Source organism: Furipterus horrens, unplaced genomic scaffold, assembly GCF_987537825.1.
Source record: "Furipterus horrens unplaced genomic scaffold, mFurHor1.1.pri manual_scaffold_4, whole genome shotgun sequence".
NCBI classification, from domain to species: domain Eukaryota; kingdom Metazoa; phylum Chordata; class Mammalia; order Chiroptera; family Furipteridae; genus Furipterus; species Furipterus horrens.
In genome coordinates this window covers 158,481,421-158,487,420 of record NW_028327174.1, presented here as the reverse complement: position 1 = coordinate 158,487,420, position 6,000 = coordinate 158,481,421, and positions in this window count along the sequence as shown.

Here is a 6,000-nt window from a genome sequence, read left to right as displayed (position 1 = left end):
TATAAGTGTCTTGCTCTAACTGTTAAAAAGTCGTGGGATAAAATTTAAATGTCTCACGTTAAAAGCTATGCTTTCCCCTAACCACACTGTAACAACCTCGCAATGGGTGGGTGATGAGGGTCTTGTTTCCTAGGTTAATGCTTTAGAGGCATCCATAATGCTGGATTTTTGTAGAATTATAGAGATGTTCTTTGGTTTATTTGTTTGTTTTGGTTGGTGATGATGGTGATGGTTGCTGATGAAAACCATTGAACATTGTTATTTAAAAATATAAATGCCTTTAAAATGCAATGAAGTCAGAAAAGATAAAAGGTCAGCTCACAAGTATGAACTCTCCTCAGTATCAAAATTCCAAACTGTTCAAATGTGAAATTTTGCTATGAAAACAAAGAATCCTTGATTCTATTTCTATCCTTCTCAAAGTTCTCACAAGTCATATGAAGATTTACATAGAGAACATATTTTTTAAAACATTTTATTCATGACTTCTGGTCAAGATGGCAGCATAGGAAGATATGGCTCACCTCTTCACACAGCCACATCAAAATTATAACTAAAATATAGAACAACCATCACTCAGAAGTGTCAGTAATCAAGTTGAATGGAACTCTGACAACTACAGAATTAAAGAAACCACATCCATCCAGACAGGTAGAGGGGCACAGACACAGAACAAGCTAGTCCCTCACCCACGTGTGGTGGATAAAAATTCGGGAGGGATATCTCAGGAGCAAGGAGTCCCAGCCCTACACCAGGGCCCTAGGCCAGCCTTCCAATGCCAGGAAGATAAGTCTCCACAACTTCTGGCTGCAAAAACCAGTGCAGATCAAGTCAGTGGAAGAAACTGCTGGAGCCCCAAGCAGTTCATCTTAAAGAACCCACACGTGGACTCACCTAGTCAGACTCACTCCCTCTGAGCTCCAGCACCGGGGAGGCAGCTTAAAAGGCATCAGTGGTATTACAGGGAGGAACTGAAGTGTCTGGCATCAAGGTGACCAGAGACCATTGTCTCTTTTTTAAACCCTCCTTCTACAGAGCCAGGAAGCTCCAACCATATCTGAGATTCCATCAAACTGGCTAATACTCTTTGGCCGGCCTTAGAGATCCTCAGAGACTCCACCCCACCCAACTTATTGGTCCACCCAAGCTGCTTTTCCATATGAATAGCTGGTCTTGGCTCATACATCAAACTTCCTAAATCCTATCAAACAAGCAACAGCTGGTTTCAGTGAGCCCTAGGCCTGGCACTAGCAGCAGCCAGCCTAGATTCACAGTTTGGCTTCATCTGGGAATCTCTAAGCCCAGCACAAGTAGCAGCCATCTGATTGCTTTATAGCTCATGCAGGATGGTCCCAAGAAAAACACAGGTGGGAACTGACCTTGGCCTCCACCACCCAGGAAACCCCAGAGCCAACACACCCAGTGGACAGCTACAGACCACATCAGAACACCACCACCCTTCCCCTGCACAGCTGATCCTCCACAGAGGGCGGAGGTTGATGGTCAGTGGTCACAGCGAATTCTTGAAGCTAACTAGCCTAGGTAAGTCCCTCCCGTTGATCTGCCAAAAGCAACTGGCTCAGCTGCAAGAGGAAGGTTACTCAGCCCATATGAAGGGTGCACCTCAAGTCCCAGCTTGGGTGATAGGGGAGGCTGTGCCACTGGACCCTACAGGACACCTACTACATTAGGCCACACTGCCAGGACACAAAGTTAAACAGCTACACCTAATACATGGAAACACACAGGGAGGCAGCCAAAATGAGGAGACAAAGAAATATGGCCCAAAGGAAAGAACTGGTCAAAACTCCAGAAAAAATGCTAAACAAAATGGAGATAAACAACCTATCAGATGCAGAATTCAAAACACTGGTTATAAGAATGCTTAAGGAACTGAGTGAGGACCTTAATAACATAAAAAAGATCCAGTCAGAAATGAAAGATACACTAAGTGAAATAAAGAACAATTTACAGGGAAACAACAGTAGAGCAGATGAAGCCAAAAATCAAATCAATGATTTGGAACATAAAGAACCAAAAAACAACCAAACAAGACAACAGGAAGAAAAAAGAATCCAAAAAAAAAAAAAGAGGATAGTATAAGCAGCCTATGGCACAACTTCAACAATTCCAACGTTCACATCATATGGGTGCCAGAAGGAGAAGAGAAAGAGCAAGAACTTGGAAATCTATTTGAAAAACTAGTGAAAGAAAACTTCCCTAAGTTGGTGAAGGAAATAGACATATAAGTCCAGGAAGTCAAAACAAATGAACCCAAAGAGGCCCACTCCAAGGCATATCATAATTAAAATGCCAAATGTTAAAGATAAAGAGAGAATCTTAAAAGCAGCAAAAGAAAAGAAGTTAATTATCTACAGGGGAGTCCCATGAAACTCTGAGCTGCTCTCAAAAGAAACTTTGTAGGCTAGAAGGGACTGGCAAGGAATATGCAAAGTCATGAAAAGATGAGACCTGTAGCCAAGATTGCTCTATCCAGCAAAGCTATCATTTAGAATTGAAGGGCAGATAAAGAGCTTCCCAGATAAGAAAAAACTAAAGGAGTTTGTACCATCACCAAACCATTATTATTTGAAATGTTAAAGAGATTTATTTAAGAAAAGGCAAAAGATCAAAACTATGAACATTAAAATGGTAATAAATACATATCTATCAACAATTGAATCTAAAAAGCAAACAAGAAGAATAGAGACAGAATCATGGATACAGAGAGCATTTTGATGGTTGCCAGATGGGAGGGGGTGTGGGGAAATGGGTGAAGAGGTGAGGGGATTAAGAAGTTCAAATAGGTAGTTACAAAACAGCCATGGGGATATAAAGTGCAGTATAGGAAATGGAGTAATCAAAGAACATAAGCATGACCCATGGACTGGAACAATGGTGGGGGGTATTTCCCAAGGGAGTGGGGGGTTCTAGGTGGAAGGACAAAGGGGAGAAAATCAGGACAGCTGAAATAGCATTATCAATAAAATGTAATTTAAAAAATTAAAAATTATAACCCTAAAAACATTTTATTCAGTCCATAAAAAATTTTAAATAAATTTATAGGGCAATGCATACTCAAAATCTCTGCCCACACACATTTTATAATCTGGGTGTCCAGTCATATAGATATTTTGACAATATAAAAATGTAAATATAAAGTGATAGCTTTCTTGGTTATAAAATTAGTAAGTACACATGAGTTTAAAATGGAAACCTAAGTAGAGAAAATACTTTTACACTTTGTTCTAATTCTTCTAAATAATATGTCCATCAATTTGGAGACTTTCTTATTAACTTCCTGTGACTAAAGAGTAGAAACTTCAGTTCATTGCATGATTCTTCTACACCTCTCAATTTCTGGCAGTTATGCTATTTTTAGTTTTTTTACTAGTTATCTTTATAATTTAAATAATTTCCTTACACCACTAATTACTTTTTATTTAAACATGTGCATGTGTGTGTGTGTGTGTGTAAAATATGTCATATTTCCCTGTACTAGCTACCCAGGCCAAGTAGAGCATTGTCAGGCCCCCAGAAACTCCGTATGTGCCTTTCTAAGTTATAGCTCACTCCTTTTAATTTAAATGTGGTATTCATGTCCTTGCTTTTCTTTATAGTTTGCCATTCAAGAATTTTCACTCAATACTATAATTTTGCCTGTTTTTGAATTTTATGTAAATAGAATCATGCAGTATATATTCTTTTGCATCAGTCTTTCCTAGCTCAGTATTATGTTTGTAAGATTCATTCAGATTGTAGCAGTTTGCACATTCAGTTGTACAGTTCCCTTTCATTGCTATAAAGAATTCCATTGTTGCCATAACCACTGTGGGTCAGTTGGTTGAACACCATCCCGCAAAGCAAAAGGTCTCTCGTTTGATTCTTGGTCAGGGCGCATCCTGGGTTGAAGGCTAATCCCAGGTTGGGCAGCGAGTGAGAGGCAACCGATCGATGTTTCTCTCACACATCAATGTTTCCCTCTTTCTCTAATTCCTTTCCTTCCCCTCTTTTTAAATAAATAAATAAACAAAATTTTTTAAAGGGTTCCATTACAGAACTATACCACAATTTATTAATCCATTCTCCTGTTGATGAACAGTTAAGTTGTTCCTATATTTAGGCTTATAAATAAAGCTGTTATAAATTTTCTTTACTTGTCTCCTAGTTCACACAGGCGCATATTTCCATTGGGTATTTACCTAAGAGAGGAATTGCTAGGTCACAAGATATGGTATCTTTAAGTTTAGTAGATAAGGTACACTGCTTTCCAAATTGGTTAAACTGGTTACCATTCCCAACAAGCAGCTATATAAGAGTTCCAGGTGCTACACTCTTGGCAATACTTGCTATTTTCTGGCTTTTTAATTTTTGCCCTTCTGATGGGTATGTAGGAGCATCTCTTTGCAGTTTTAACTTGCTTTTTGTGATGACTAATAAGACTGAGAACCTTATTATAAGTGTATTGAGCTACTAGCTTTACCCATTTTGAAATGGCTGTTGAATCTATTTGTGCATTTTTCTATAGAATTGTATTTTCTTATTGATCTGTATGAGTTCTTCATATATTTTAGACATATACAATTTATTGATTATACATGTTCCAAATATCTCTAAATGTATGGCTTGCCTTTTTATTATTTTAATCATTTTTAATATTTTTAACTTTACTGCAATCAACGTTATCAATCCTTACCTTTAAGGTTGGTGCTTTTTAATATGTTTTTAAAAGTTTCCTCATATTGGGATCATGAATATATTCTCATATTACTTTCCAATGCCTTGCTGTTTTATCTTTCATGGTTAACAGGTCTACAAATTACCTAGAATTGAGTTATTTGTTTCCAGATAGAACATTTTCTTTTCCACTACACTGCATTTTTGTCATTACTATTTAATTTTTTCAATAATTTTTAATAGTTTCTCCTGACTTTTCGCTTTGTTAAATGAGGATGTTAGTACCCTTACTATTTGTTGCTTCTCCCCTTTCTACCTTTCACCTCCCAACATCTGTCAGCTAGAGCTTTACTTTAACACTATCAAAGTGGAGAGTGTTTATGTTCTGTTCTCAATCGTGATTAACTCTTCCATGCGTTGTACATCAGTTTATTTTGAAAGCTGATAACAAATAAACAAATTTTACATTATTATGACAATTTATCACATTATTTATTCATCACAGAGGCTGAAAGTGGTAATAATTACTTTCTCTTATCTACATTTCAAAGGAATGTATACTAGTGCCAAGGTTAAGCAGTCTCCTGTCTAAATTACTACCAATTGCTAAAAAATAATCATGTTTTAAATCATTTCATATTTGGAATGTGATATTCTGTTAAAGTATTTTGATCTAGCTGGAGTTTCTGGTTACTCTGTTTTACACTGTTAAGATTTATAGGCTTTTCCCACTACATACTTATATCTTGCAACTTCTCATGAACAGCAGCTATTATCTGAAATAGATTCCATTTCTTTTCCTTGAAAACATTTTTCTGTCAGCCCGTTGATCTCTGTTCTAATGTAGACCAATTTCCTCCCCCTGTCTACTACACAACTGTCATCCTCTGATGCTATTTCATTATTCCCCTAAGCGAGTTATGTTTGTGTATCTTTGAGAAGCAGTAAACTGACTTCAAATTTGAAGGAAACACAGCTCACACAAGATCACTCTAATTTGTGATATCAATTGCAAGTTGAAGGGGTTCCCTAAACCATGCTCAGGTTTAATAATTCCCTAAGACTCACAGAACTCATTAAAATCTATTGGGTTGGCCAAAAAATCCATTTAGTTTTTTTTTTTCCCCATAAAATAAAAGGCACATTTTTTATTTTCATCAATAAGTTTATTGATTTGGATATTTTGAGTATGTTAACTATCTCAACTATCTCAATTAATGTCACAATTTGATTGCTATCAACTTCAACTGGTCTATCCAACTGTGGGGCATTGTCCAGCAAGAAATCTCCAGCAAGAAACTTTGTAAACCACTTTTGACATGT